Here is a 14,776-nt window from a genome sequence, read left to right as displayed (position 1 = left end):
CGTGTAGTTAATTGTTCTTAGAGAATAGGGGAATATTTCTTGATAGCAGGGCAATCATTTACGTGGCAATATGTTGTGTTTATTTTGAACACAAAATTCATATCACACTATTGGTTTTGATATTTCTACCTTTTGGTACTTTAGATCTCCTATTAGGGCTAACACAGAGGGAAAAACACCTGCTCTGAATCTTTAAAAGTAGATTGGGTACAAATGGGAATGATGGATCCATTTAGCTGGAAAAACTTTCTCCAGTGAGGGGAGGTGCCTGGATATGTTAGTAGTTGAAGACAGAATGCAAGTTAGTGGCTGTTCCTGATGTGGATTGAGCTCACTGACAGAGTCCCTAAAAACCGTGTGTGGGGAGCTGAGCTGTTCCCCATGTTTATAAATGGTCTAAAAAAAGGACCAATTGTTAAAATGAAAATATCCCAATCAAACAAAATAGTTGGTCAAACTAGTGAAAACAAGGGCTGGCCAAAGATTTATCAAGTTATTTTTGAAGGTGGAGAGGCTAGGTAATTAATTGGTAGGTGAAACCCATTGGAAACAGATTTAAGGTGATGCACTTTGGAAAAAGCAGTCCAAGACTCAAATGAACAACATGAGCTCCAATCTAGCTGTAACTTTCAGGAGCAAGACTATGAAAACACCAGCTTAATCCTGGAAAATGCTGGGTAAAATCATAGGAGGTTTTACAGAGCAGATAGAGAACAGAAAACACTGTTAAACCTCAGTACAACCCCAAAATTCATCCCCATTTTGAAAACTGTGTGCTACTCTGGCTCCTTCACCTGCAAACAAAACATGATGAAAAATTCAGAGGCAAATGACAAAGGTGATGAGAGCTATGGGGCAGCTTCCCCTTGATAAATGAGCATTTAGATGGCCTCAAGGGAGAAAGAGCATCAGATTGTGCAGCAGAAAATCAAGAAAGCATTACTAACTGTGAAAAAAAACCCCTCCACATGTAACTGGAAATGTTCTTGGAATTAAAATGGGTGAAAGAGTACTTGGGGAAAAATACCACAAGTGCTTGTGCTGTTGTTGCAGTGTGTGCTTAGGGGGACAGCTGGAGCGCGTGTGTGGTTGCAGGGTGTGTGTGTAAGCTGTTTATATCCTGAACATGAACCATATGCTGCTTTTAAACCTTCCCCAACTAAGCAGCCATGTCTCCCTGATCAGACCCTATCTTTAAAATGATGACCAGCTTCTGGGACTTTCTTCTGTGCTTGCTTCCTGCTTCTGTGAACCTGACTGTGGCTCTTGGGAAGCACTGTGGATTGACAGCTTCAGCAACTGCGAAAAATAAGACATGATAATCACTGTAGAGAAGGACTGGAAAGAGAAACTGAGAGCTTAATTACGGCTGCAAAGGAACGGGCTCTTTGTACAGGTGATGATAAAACAAAGATAGAGGGAAGAAAGTACAGAGCATAAGAATTGCTGTCAGCTTTTGGAGACTCTTAGCAGTTTATGATCATAACAATACAGCTAGAGTTTTTTTAAAAGGTGCAACCTAAAACGCTGTCACATTGGGCACCAGGCATTCTGTAAGGGCCACAAAATACAAGTGGCTTCATCACAACAGGAGAGTAATAGGGGATTTGTTAGTCCAAGTAAGAAATACTGATGAATAAAATCTGCTTGAGACTCATTTTTTGGCTGCTAATGGCCATAGGGCATATGCTAGGAGATCCAGCATGGCGGCCTTAGAAAGGAAGGAAGGAGACTGTATCATTGTGGACACTGCTTGTCCACTCCTTGAAAACATTAGACTGAGAACGCAGCATAATACATACACATGACTAGCAATGACACAGAAAGCATAATTACAACTACTTAAAAAATCACTGGAAAAACCAATATAAATATAGTAGAAATAAATAAATAAAAATAACCCAAATACAAACCAATATTTTGCACAACACAAACATAAATGATGCACCTTCCCAAAACCAAATATAAAACATGATAATAGCAGCCTAAACTCATTGATAGCTAGATTTGAATTGGATCCCCTGCAAACCTGGATGGTACGACAGAAAAATAAAGACAATAGCAGCAAGTAACAGTGCCCTATAGATATTGCTAACATATCTATAGAAATATATACTCCTGATGAGCATTTATATACTACATGTGAAAACCTGGCTGGTTTTGGTGAACATTGGGGTGTAGGTGTCTGCCACACAATGAGATCCAGCTTGATGAAGCGGGTGATCTCTCCCTGCCCAATATTCTTTGTACAGGAAAGCTATGCTTGAAGGTCAGCTAGGTACAGACATGGCCTGAAGAGGTGAAATACAGGCTTCAGCTTTTATGTACAGGGTCAGCTTTGCAGCCTGAATGGACTACTCTGCTTCTGCCTCTGTTTAGGCCAGGGACTGGGATACACAGCCAAAGAGGCAAATGTAGATCCCCACTGGAAGGGCTGTATCTTACTGCCCTTCCCGAATAAAACCACAGTTTTATTTCTTTTGAGATGACCCTTCCCTGTCAATACATGTCTTGCAGTAAATATGCTTGACTTCAAAGGTGTAAGTGACACCCAGGGATTTGTAAGAGGGGGATGCTCAAGGCCAGCAAAAGAAAATCCAGCAGTGTGCAGGTGTTTGGTCACAGAGACAAGCAACAGAATCTCTGCCTGTATGTCAGTCCTTGAAAGGACACCAAGGAGCATGCAACCCACTGTCTTGAATCCTCCAAGCTAGAGGACAGCCACATCAAAGAAAAGAAATAACACCTCAACTAGCCCATCAATAAGGTCAGCAGTCCTAGGAGGAATCCTTAGTCCAAAACCTTCAATACAGAAAAAACATGAGCGTGGACAGCTAGTATTTACCAGAGCCAACAATGCAATGAGTAGAACTAATTAAAAGTAAATAAAATATATATAAATAAAGGAAAAAACAAGATGAACCAAAACAAAACCAAACAATGAACCCTACAATACAAAATAATGAAAAAAAACCCCAAAAAATCCACTGTCAACAAAAATCAAAGCAACAAAAAATGCATAGTGCTGTTGCATTTTGACTTGAAAGAGAACAATGTGGGGCTAGTGAAGTTACACTGGCCTTAGATGTATCACAAATTTAACAGGGAGAGATGATTCCACCTTTCATTGCACACAAAAGATTCCAGTCTTCAACATATAAGTACACGTAAAGTACAAGGAGTTTTATGGGCCCTGTTAAAAAAAGGCCATTCTATGCCAGTGCTCAAAAAAAGTAAAAGGCAGGTAACTTATAACCTAGATTTAAATTTATGATTGTCATCCTGGATTGATCACCACAGAGCAGGAATTTTGCTGTTTGCATTATATTTGTTGATGTCCCCACTGCCACATCCAGGCTATCTAGTGCCCAGAAAACGTCACAAACAAGTGTGTGGCACCAGGTAAGCAACACTGCAAAAAACAGCTGTACTGCAGTTCTCTCCTTGCACAGATCATTTGAACAAGCTGAAACTGAGTAAGATGTACCTCAGGAAAAGGGTGTACTGGATAACATAGATAACTTGGAGATCTCATATTCTAATAATGTTAATGGTATTTAGGGGTTTAGCTGTGTTCTGCGAAAGAGCCTGGCGATCCAGGACACATCAATTTGCCAGTCAATTTACAGGGGCCTGGCATTGGATACAAATATCCAAAATATATTGAGAGTCACATCTGAAAAGCAATTCCAATGCCTGAACCTTATTCCCTACCTACTGCTCTAAACATCTCTTCAGCATAATGATATTCATATTTTCCAAACTACTATGCTGCTCTCATCTTGGCTCACTGAGAAGCTGTTGTGTATACTAATTGGTGTGGCATGTCCTATACGTTAGGGTGTCTAGCTTAATTTGGAAATCTTCTTAAAATTCATACTTGAATTATTGATTGTACGGCTTAGACGATAAAATGAGATGGCGTGGATTTTAGTGTTATGAATAATAAACTCCTGCTCAGCCAAAGATACCAAGTGATGAGCTCAAGCTTAAAGAGGTGCCACCACCACACATTTTACACGTGCTAATATCAGGATACCTCCAGTCCTCGCCATATATTTGTTGTTTTTCTTTATAGCCATGCAAAAGAAGGGATTAGTGTGTAAGGGATTTTAGAACACAATTCCCACTGGTCTCTGCTGAGATTATGCACCTGAAAACCTCTTTTGAAATCTGCTCCAGATATTGATTGCTGTCCGATTTCCATTTGGCTGAATAGGTAAGGTCCCTGACCCCCTTTTCTTGTGTGCTGCTTGATAATATTTTGTAGTCCATCTTGTTATCCTTCATGAAAGGCATTAGGTACATCTTGCTTGCTCCTCTTTCACTTTCTCTTTCAATCTCAGCAAGACCTTTCTTCTACAGCCCTAATGAGCTCAAAACTAATTGGGTACAACTGTAGCCATACCTAGGGACATTCAAGACTACCTGGCACTGTCACCCTTTTTGCACTGTTGTGGTACCAGTACTTCGGTAATGGACTACTCAGCATTTCACACAGCCCTCAGGTGGGAGTCCACTGTCCCTTTCTGCATTCCAATCATCTCTTCCTGTTGGGTGCCTCTGCTGGTACATTTTGATGTTTTGTTTGCTTTCTATTCAGCTGCCAGGCACTATGCTAACTATCTGAAGATTAGATTGCCCATTTGTCTTGGATCATTTTCCTGTGACTCAATCAGAGGAAGCATTAAAAGATTTATAAAATGAATGTGTGAAACAAGGATGTGCCAATCAACTGTACAGTAGGGGGTAAGAAAAGCCATTATTTCAGTGACTGCTGCTATGTGTTAAAAGAAAACTGAACTTAATAAAAAATCATTCTCCTGATTTCTGAAATGGAGTCCAGAATGCAAAAAGGTCATGTAGAAGACCAAAAAGATCAATTGCATGTCTCTGCACAACCACCCATTTCTTAAAGCTCTGATTTTCAGTATAATCCCTTTGTCTATGTTTTGACCCGGTCTTATTTGATTTATGTTTTTTTATTCATTAAATTGTATGCAGGAGGTATCCACTCAAGACTTAACCTTATGCATGTTTCACTGAAGGGATTTTCTGTTGTATTTGATGCAAACTACCTAGTTTTATTATTTGAAATCTTCAAAATCTGTCTTGATATTATTGATTTCTTTCTTTTTGAAACCTGATTTACCCCTAGCAATAGCATTTAGTCTTAAAAATAATTAGGATCACTTTACAACTGCAGCATAACCTCAAGTAAGAAAGTTAATTTCCTATTCAGTTTAGAATTTTTTCCATTAATACCATGAATACTAAATTTATACTATGGCAGTCAAAGTCCTCTGAGAGTACCTTTAAAACACCAATTTTGCAGCTGTGATAATTTCCTACTTTTGTTTCCCAAATGGCTTTAAATCCTCCCAGTGTTGCAACAAGAGTGGTATTTTCCCTTGTGTTTTTTTTTCTTTTTTCTCTCTCTCTCTAGTCCTGCTTGCCAGAAGATAAGTGTGATAAGCGTTTACAGATGATATCAGCATTACAGGATAGATGGTTAATAGTACTGCAAAAGCACTGTGCCCAGCAGTCCCCAGGGCCAATACATTTCTCCCAGTAGCTCAGATTTCTCTCCAGCCCAGTAAGCAATGTGAACTGGAATCTTACTTTCTGGACATCAGTATAATTCGTCCTTTGTGGTAACACTGTGAGGGATGCTAGTGGTGAATTTGCCACTCTTCGTCGCGGGTGGGACACGTTGGTTTCTTGCAGTTGCCTAAAGGTTCCATGATCCTGGCCGGTGGACTTATGCTAAGTTGCAGCATGCAATGTACGTCTTCAAGTGCCCCATAGATAGATTAAGGTCAGTCTGTTGGTTTCCTAAGGAGTATGGGCACCAAATATCTGTGTGTTGTTGAGTTGTTTGTTTCAAACAACATCTGTTTTCCTGAATACTACAAGAATAAATCAACAAGAAGCCCAGAAATTACCGTTCACCTTTTTGGTCCTAAAAATCATTCTGCTTCTTCTCCTTCTCAACCAAGCCATTGCTTTTGCTGTTTATTGGGGTTTTTCCTGGTTTCCCTGAACTTTTCCGACTTTCATCAGCAGCTGCAACCAACAAACGCCTTTGCTTCCAAATTCGCTGTCAGTTGCAGGGAAACCTCCCTAATGGCACAGCTTATTTACTGTGCTATTTCTGCTTCCTGTTGTTTCAGCAATAACTGTGTGGAAGAGCATTTAATTGCTCTTCCCATTTAGCCTGGCTGAAACATGCTCAGCACACCCATCTGCTTTAATATGACTTCTACATCAAAGCCCCACCCGTGCTCTACAACATCCAGTTACATCTTACAGTCTAATTTATACACACACAAAAAGAGCCTTTATTTGAAAATAGAATCAGAGCTAGCTCTGAGAATTCACGGGTTCAAATTAACGAGAAAAAAAAAAGCAATACAAGTTCTTTAAAGTGAAATTCTAGTGACAATTTTTATTTTCTCCCACATTACATATGTACTAGAACAACAGAGACAGGCCATGCTTTCCAAACAGCTGAAATAACTTGGAATCATAGAGGAGGTCTGTATTGTTAGGTTTCAATTAAGCTAAATTATTAATGATTTTTGTGTCTAATTGCCTTATTACCTCGACTACAGACAGATTCGAGTCAACAGCTCAGACAGCTTTTATGCATGGCCATTTTGCAATTCATGTCTAAGCCACCAGTCAACAAGTCACCACCAGTCTTCCACAGTGGGTTTGCACGGCCTTCCTACTTGGACTAAATACTACCCTTCTCAGGGCAACACCCTATCTTGAGCATCTACACCAGGAAGTCTTCCCACGTCTCTACTGCCTCCGCTTCAGGAAGCACTGAAACGGCACTGACGCCCACCGAAAGAATAGGAATACCGAAAGAAAATCAGGCATATTTCTGTTTGTCATGGTTTACCTCAGCCATCAACAAAACCCCATGCAAAAGCTCACTCACTCCCCCACCAGTAAGATTGGTGAGAGAATTGGAACAGCAAAAGCTAGAAAAACCGTGGGTTGCGGTAAAGACAGTTTAATAGGAAAAGCAAAAGCAACGCACTCAGGCAAAGCAAAACAAGGAATTCATTCAGTGCTTCCCATGGGGAGGAATGTGTTCAGCCATCTCCAATGAGCAGGGGCCCCCCAGCACACCTAACTTGGGAAGAAAAACACCAAATGTCCACCCTTCACCTTTCTTCTCCCCACTTTATGTGTTGAGCATGTTGCCACATGGTCTGGAATATCCCTTTGGTCAGTTTGGGTCACCTGTCCTGGCTGTGTCTCCTCCCAACCTCCTGTGTATCCCCAGCCTCCTTGCCTCCCTTGCCTCCTGTACCCTCCCCTGCCAGTGTGGCAGTACAAACAACAGAAGAGGCCTTGGCTCTGTGCAAGCCCTGATCAGCAGTAACAAAAACATCTTCAGATTACCATCGCTGTGTTCAGCACAAATCCAAAACACATCCCAATAATAGCCTCTGTGCACAAAATTAACTCTACTCCAGCTGAAACCAGCACTGTTATTGAGAGACCAAGAATCCATCTTCTGCTGCACAAGGCATTGGACATGAACAGGCTGCAAGGAAATATGTTAGCTAAAAGTTAGGGATGTCCTATGGCACTTTCCCTCCTTTAGGCTTTTTTGTTGGTGCCATGGTAATGCAAACCTACTATGGTTGGCCAATGTGCTATGGCTTAAATTATCCCTTAAGTGGAAAGAATTTTTTTGACAGCCCATGTTTTCAAACTTAAATAATTATTAGTTGCATTTTCTATGTAATATGGGAGGGGGCTCTTCTGATATTTTTTTGTGGTTATCCTTGCACCTAGAAAAATGGTATCAAAATGAAGAGACTAAAAAAGTCAGATTGTGAGCCTTGTCACTGATTTCTGCTTTTGAATTACTCCTTATTTTGGAATTTTTTTTGAGCCCAGTGCAAGCAATCCCACTGAGTTTCATGCCTAAAAATGAGTGCGGGAAAATTCAGCATGCAAAATCATGAGGTGCTTTCCTGGCAGGGAAGGATCTTATGGTGCTTTCCTTTTGCAGGACCACAGAGGAGATGATGGTGGGGGAAAAGAAAATGGGGAAAAGAATGGGGAGTCTGTCGAGGTCTAATTCAGTGTTACCATCTATCTATCTATCTATCTATCTATCTATCTATCTATCTATCTATCTATCTATCTACTTGAATTGTTGGGATTTTATGATGGAAATGTGGGTTTATCATAGAAAAGCTGAGTTTTGCTGGATCTGTAGCAGAATGTTTAGCAGTGATGCTTATTTGTATCATTCCACAGCATTTGTATTTAAAAATTCATGTAGTTTTGTCATGACAATACTTCAGACTGGGAAAAAAAAAGATGAAAACCAACCATAATACTTGATTGTGAAGTAAAGAAAACATTGTATGTTTTGTGTAGAACAACTGGCAACAGTTCTGAAAACAGAAATGTGTATCCATGAATTGGTCCAGATGACATGCATCTTTGAGAATAAGGTAATTCATTACAGAATGTAATGGCTCAGTGACAGTTCATGGAAGTTTATGGAAATACAAGAGAAAGAGAGAAAGCAAACAGGGTATATCTTCAGAAAAGGAAGAAGGGAAAAAAAGGAGAAAATAATCAGAATCACAGTCAATTACAAATCATTAAACCCACTTTTAAACCATTATAAAATAACGAAATTATCATTAAAGCTCCACATGTACCTGAGGGATAATGAAATAATGAGCAACTAACAATGCAGACACCATGGTGCCAGGGTGGTATGTGTGACAAATCCTCCTGAAGTAAATTGATTGGGAACTCAAAGTCCTGGGTGAACAGATCCAAATTATACAATTTGAAAGAGAGTTTTTGGTTTTTATTTTAGTGGGGTGGGAAGAAGAAATTGTTCTGGAAACCACTCTAAGGTTGCAATTTGGTTCTGTTACAGGTTTCCCAGTGTAAAACACCACACTGAATTTCAAGGCCTAAAGGCTGTCTGCCTCTGCAAGTAAAAAATATCTGAATGCTGGAGTGATGGATATGGAAAAGAATAGGAGTAGATTATAGAGTCTTACAAAATGATAGAGCAGCACAACAAATCAATGTGCTTTGGGGTTGCTGGCGAAGGTAAGTTATATCCTCCAACTGCACAGAATAACTGCTCTTTATGTAATCACACCTGGGATATGTCATTAAATTGCAATACCTCATTACCCGTCCTCACAAAACACGGAAGATTTTCAGGGAATTCAAATCCGAAAAAGAAAAATGATCGACTCTTGGAAAGAGTGATACACAAGGAGAGATTAAGTAGCTTAAATATATAGCTTATCTGATCAATAATTAAGCAAGGGAAGCATAATGGCTTAAAAATATGTAAGAGAAGGATAATTATTTTGCATGAAGCATGGTCCCAATTCAGCACAGTGCTAAAACACGTGCAGATCCATCAGCCCTGCAAAACACCAACGTACATGATTTCAGTGGAGCCTGAGCACATACCTAAATTTAAGCATGCATTGAAGTACTTTGATTAATTTGGGCCATAACCACAAGTAATAGTATGAAATTAAGAAATGCAAAAATGTAGGCTGAACACCAGGAAAATCTTCCAAACGGTGAGATATATGAGACTGGGGAGTAATCACTCAAGGGAATTGGTGGAAACCTTACCCTTGGACACATTTCAAGTTTTGCTGGACAAAGTACTGGGAAAATATCCTTTGGGGAATAATCTTGCAGTTGCCTCTGGAGACAACTACACAACCTACTGCAACTATTCTGTGTCTAAGTTTTTCTGGGCTGACTCACAGCATTAAGCCTGAGACACGATTTTAAAAAGCACCAACATGCGCAACAGGCTGGTGGCATTTTGAAGCTCTTCCTTGCCTCCCCCCCCCCCCCCCCCCCCCCCCCCAATTTATCGGGCTTTTTCCATCTTCATTATACGCAATGCTGTGAGAGGGGGGAAAAAAACCACACCACCACACTTTCAGCTTAGTGTTTTTTGTTTTTTCTTTACTGACTGACTAAACATTGATTTCATTCCCACCTCTGCATTAAAACAGAGCTTAAAGACATAGAGGAAATCTAATTTCAACTTGTAGGGCTTTGTTTCATTCCCAGAGCATATGTGGTGAATTGTGAATATCATCAGAGGGGTAATTGCATCCTGAAGGATATCATGTCCCATGTCTCTGAGCATCCCAGCAGAAGCAATATTAAAGATTTGGTGGTTTTGCTAGTTTGGTTTGGGTTTTTTTTGGAGGGTGGGGTTGTTTGTTTTGTTGGTTTTGTGGAGGATTTTTTGGTTATTGTTTTGCTTGGTGTGTTTGGTTTCTTGTTTTTGTTGTTGTTGTTGTTGTTGTTTTGTTTTGTTTTTTTCCCTCCATGCAGACCCTTTAAGAAAGGCTGTTACAAAAAGGACTTTTCCAAAGATGGAGTAGTAGATTCTCAAGGACTTTTTCCACTGGGGATAATAATTTTGGTGAACCAAATGCAAGGTTCAAAGAAGAACAGCTTTTAAATTGCTTTGAAATCTACTTTTTCTTAAGTCAAATGATTGTAGAAGACTGTGCATCATTCACTTGGACATATGGGGCTATTCCACAGCCATGTAGGAAAAGGACAGGTGTTCTCTAACGTGACTTTGCAGAGACTGGAAATGGACTTTCCATGACTGGAAATGGAAATGGTTGAGACAGATCTGTTAAAAATTGTAGATTTCCCTTCCCTGACCACAGTTGATATTCTTCCTTTATTTTTGCAGTGTCAGTGAATGGGCCCTGATTTTCTTATTGGGAAAACAGCGCTTACATTTATTGGTACTAATTTTCCACCGCACATCAATGCATCCAGAATAGCAGTTCTTAACCTTAAATACACATTTCTGCGCTTGTCTAACTAGCAATTCAGCTAGAAACATGTGTGAGCATCTTCCTGAGTCATGGTCGGAGCCAACAAACAAGGTTACTTAATTCCCTTATCCCATTTAAAAGGATGGCTTTACAAGGTCTCCATCATCACGGATAGTTACAAGCTTGTTAAGGAAAAAGCTGAACAGGATAATAAATTGAGTGTCTCTTCCACTGTGTTGGATCAGGAAGCCTCATTCGGGCCCTTTCAGCCCTCTTGGCTACAGCTGAAGCTGGGAGTGCAGCAGCAAATCCCCGAGTAGGTCTGGTCACTGGGACAAAGTGTGGTGTGTTGCATGTGCCAGCACTCATGCAATTAGAAGACTACGATTTTCTGAAATCTACTTTTTTGTTTGTTTTGTTGTTAAAAGAGCTTCATTTGTTTAGTTCCTTCCCTCAAAAACCAAAAGCAAACAAACAATTTGGTTTGTGAGGAAAGTGTTCAGCATGTTCCAGCCAAGCACCATTATTTCTGGAAGGTCCCATGTAAGCATTTAAGATTACAAACGTTAACACAAAGGCAGGCTTCTTGTCCTCTTTCCTGGAGGTTCCTGAGTCTCAGGAGATGAGGGGATTCATGTTTCCTACCTGCTGGGGGTGCCAGGGTAAGGACAGAGTGTGCCTTGCTGGCCCCAGATGATGCCAGGCTGCTCTGAGCCCCATCCCTGCGGTGGACAGCAGAGACCGTCCTTGACCAGGAGGTGGGGTCTGTTGGGCTGCTTGGCTGTGCACAACAGGCTGAGAAGCCAATCGTGAGCTGGGGAATCTAGTGGGGAATGGGTCTGTGTTGGAAATACAGGCTGCAATTGGCTTTCTGGGAGGGGAGCAGCGGGCAGAGCACCCAATCAGGTGTGACGGAACCACAGAGGTGATGGATCGGCGCCGCAAAGGCAGGCTGCAATTGGCTGCTTGGATGGGGACAAAATTCCAAGCGGCCAATCGGGACGTGGGAGATCCAGTGTGGAGTGGGTCCGTGCCCTGTGGAGGCTGCGATTGGCTACCTGGCAGGGGAGCCACGGGCACAGTGTCCAACCGGGCGGTGCGGGATCTTTTCGGGAGGGGGCTGCGGGACAGGTGGTGGCGGGCGGGGCTCGCAGAGGCTGCGGGAAAGGGGCGGCTGCGGGGCAGTGCGGGCTCGGGGGCGGCGGTGCGGTGCGGTGCGGTGCGGTGCCGGCCGGCTGCTAGGTGGAGCCCGCGTCCGCGCAACCCAGATCCGGGCCCTCGGCGCTCCCCCGCCCCTCGGCTCGCCGCCCGCCCGGCTCCGTGCGGCCGCCGCCGGGCAGGGCAGCAGCGCCGCGCCGCCCGCCGCCGCCTCCTCCCCGGGCCCCCGTTCCCCCGCTCCCGGCCCGGCCCTGCGGGGGACGCGGGTCCCGCCGCCCCGGAGCGCAGCCGCCCGTGTGCGGAGCGTGTGCGCTGCGCCGAGCCGTGCCGAGCCGGCGGGGCGGCCATGCGGCCCCCCCCCGCGCCCCGCTGAGCACCGCGCGGGGCGCGCCCGCCCAGCCGCCCCCTCCGCGCCCGCGGAGCCGCCCCCTCCGCCCGCCCGCCCGCGCCGAGCCGCGCCGCGCCGGGGCTGGCGGTCTCCGCAGCGGGAGGAGGAGGAAGGGGAGGAAGGATCCAGGGTGTCTGCGGAGCGCGGGGGGCTGAGGACCACCCGCCTCCCTCTGCGCGGGCGCCTTTGTGTCCCCCAGCCCCGGCGGAGCGAGGGGCCGCGGGCAGGGGAGCGGATGCGAAGAGCGGCTGGTGCTGGAGGGGAGAGAGAAAGGGGGATGGTGGAAGATTTCTCTCCTTTTTTTTTTTTTTTTTTTTTTTTTTTTTTTTTTTGGTGGTCTCTTCGGCAGCGGCTGTTCTTCCCCAGCAGCAGCAGCGGCGGCGGCGGCAGCAGCAGCACAGGCAATGACTCTGCCGCATCCGAATCGCCTGGCCGGTGGTACCGGCTCCGGAGACATCACCTTGCTCTAAAGTTGCCCACCTGGAGGAGGAGGTAAATCGGGGCTTTCGTCCAGAGGGGTCGGCGACGGCGGGGAAGAGGAGGGAGCGATCGCCTCCCCCATCCCCACACACCCTCGTCCTCCGGGAGGAAGCTTGTGTAGCAGAAGAACACGGCAGAAAAGGAAAGACTTTTACTTTTTTCTATTTTCCCCCTTTTTTTTTTTTTTTTTTTTTTTTTTTTTTTTTTTTTTTTTTTTAATTTTTCCGTGCTTGAGGGACGTTTCGTGCTTCTCGTCCGCCCCCTTTTTCCTCCTGGCTGGGGGCTTTGGTACTGTGGCCAGGTCTGCTTCCTACTCCCACCACTGGTTTTAATGGCTGGATTGTGGCAGCAGCTCCCTGCTGCAGGTTGTTGAGGATCTGATGGGGACTCGCATCTCAGGAGCCGGAGGTGACTAAAGGTAAGTAAGCAGCGGATGGATGCTCACCAGCCCTTGCCTGGCCCTCAGTTGCTCCCTTGCCCGCTTGCGTTGGGCTGAAGGGTGCCGGCCGCCCTGGGCGCACGCTTGGATTGAATTATTTTGTAATAAGGGTAGTTTGTCTTCAGTGGGGCCGGATCCTCCCGGTAACGGGGGAGCCTCTCGCTGGGTCTGCATGCTGGGCGACGGTGGAGGCAAGGGGTGCGCATCCTTTTTGGAAATGCCTTGTAGGCTCCAGCTTGGTTTGGCAGTGGGCAGCTGGGGTGGCAAAGGCAGTGAGGAGATGAAGGGGACCTGGTAGGTTTTGTTCTTGCTCGCTCTTGGGTTTTTTCTGTGAAAGGCACCGCGTTGATCCAGGGGGTTTGCTGATGTTACACGGAGGAATTCGTGAGTTTCATTATGTTTCCTGGATCTCACCCCTTCTCCCCCCCTTCCCCCGACTTCATGCCCAGTCCTTCGTGGATCTGCGTTGCTGTTTAATCGTTGAAGGGTGCCTCGAGAAGCAGTTCCTTTCTTGGGTATCAGGGGGGGCATGAGTTGGGGGGATGTTGCCGAACTGGGGGTGCGTGTTGGGGGATGCCTGTGCGTGGGTGTGAGGGGGTAGGGTAGGGGTCTGAATCCAGCAGCCCCGCGTTACAGGTAGACGCGAGGAGCTTCGCCTTCCCGTGCATCCAGAGAGCGAAACGTGCGGTGTAGGTAGGGATGTGCAGAACTCCCCACCTCCTGCCTAGGAGGCTGCGTTTGCTGGCTCCTGTCAGTGTAGAACTGGCGTTTGTTTTGAGCAAGGGCCGATATGTATAGCTGAGCGACGAAAATGGCATTTTTAATGCCTTTTTAACCCTTTGTTCATTTGCTCCGTTAATTATTTATTTTTGTTCCCCTTGCAATCATCTTTTGACCGCCTAACTTGGAAGTACGGTTATAAGGCTGATGGTTCCTCATTGCCATCAGCTGGAGGGCAACCCTGTTTCCCCGTTTAAGGAGCCTACCCCCAGCTGGTGCCCGTTAGTGCTAATGAGGATGTAGCTACACTACCCCAGAGATGTGCCCTGGGTATTTGGGGGATTGCCTTCAAGGACTGAGTTTGATCAGCAGCCTTGCATCCGGAGTCGTCCAGGGAAGTAACGCTGATCCTCCCGTACGTTTAGTTGGGGTTTTTTCCTCTCACCCTTACCCCTACAGGCAAGCAGATGTTTAGTTTTCCTTGGGGGGGTAGCGAGGTAGGAAAGGAGCCTCTCTTTCTCTTCCTTTCCTGATAGACATGAGGTTCTTCTCTGCGGTAGTTAAAACAACTCGTATTTTGGCCAACAAGCAATGTATTGTTTCTGCTTGTCAACTTGTAGAGTTCATTATCGTTTTAGCCAAAACAACCCATGTCTATTGTATTTACTTTCCTGTTTAGATCACTCCTTAGGAGTTACTGCCATTTCTACTCTTACAGTTCTGGTTCCAGGCGGCCAGCTGCTTAGAGGGAGG

General features: G+C 44.6%; 1 protein-coding gene across 3 annotated transcripts in view; it reads left to right on the top strand.

Moving 5' to 3' along the window:
* Positions 1 to 12,535: 12,535 nt before the first annotated feature.
* ADGRL3 (adhesion G protein-coupled receptor L3) overlaps positions 12,536 to 14,776 on the top strand; it is a 479,174-nt gene continuing 476,933 nt past the window's right edge. Inside the window, exons 1-3 of one of the 3 annotated variants that reach the window (XM_058420608.1) lie at positions 12,536 to 12,635; positions 12,754 to 12,876; positions 13,100 to 13,282. The gene's annotated coding sequence lies outside the window, so the exon portion shown is untranslated. Of the gene's footprint in view, positions 12,636 to 12,753; positions 12,877 to 13,099; positions 13,283 to 13,554; positions 13,598 to 14,776 lie in introns of those variants that run through there. The other 2 variants (XM_058420609.1, XM_058420610.1) reach the window with 2 other exon arrangements.

The sequence above is a fragment of the Hirundo rustica genome, chromosome 5 (genome assembly GCF_015227805.2).
Source record: "Hirundo rustica isolate bHirRus1 chromosome 5, bHirRus1.pri.v3, whole genome shotgun sequence".
Lineage (NCBI taxonomy): Eukaryota > Metazoa > Chordata > Aves > Passeriformes > Hirundinidae > Hirundo > Hirundo rustica.
The sequence above is the reverse complement of the archived record's forward strand: the minus strand, read 5'-3'. Positions and strand labels throughout refer to the sequence as shown.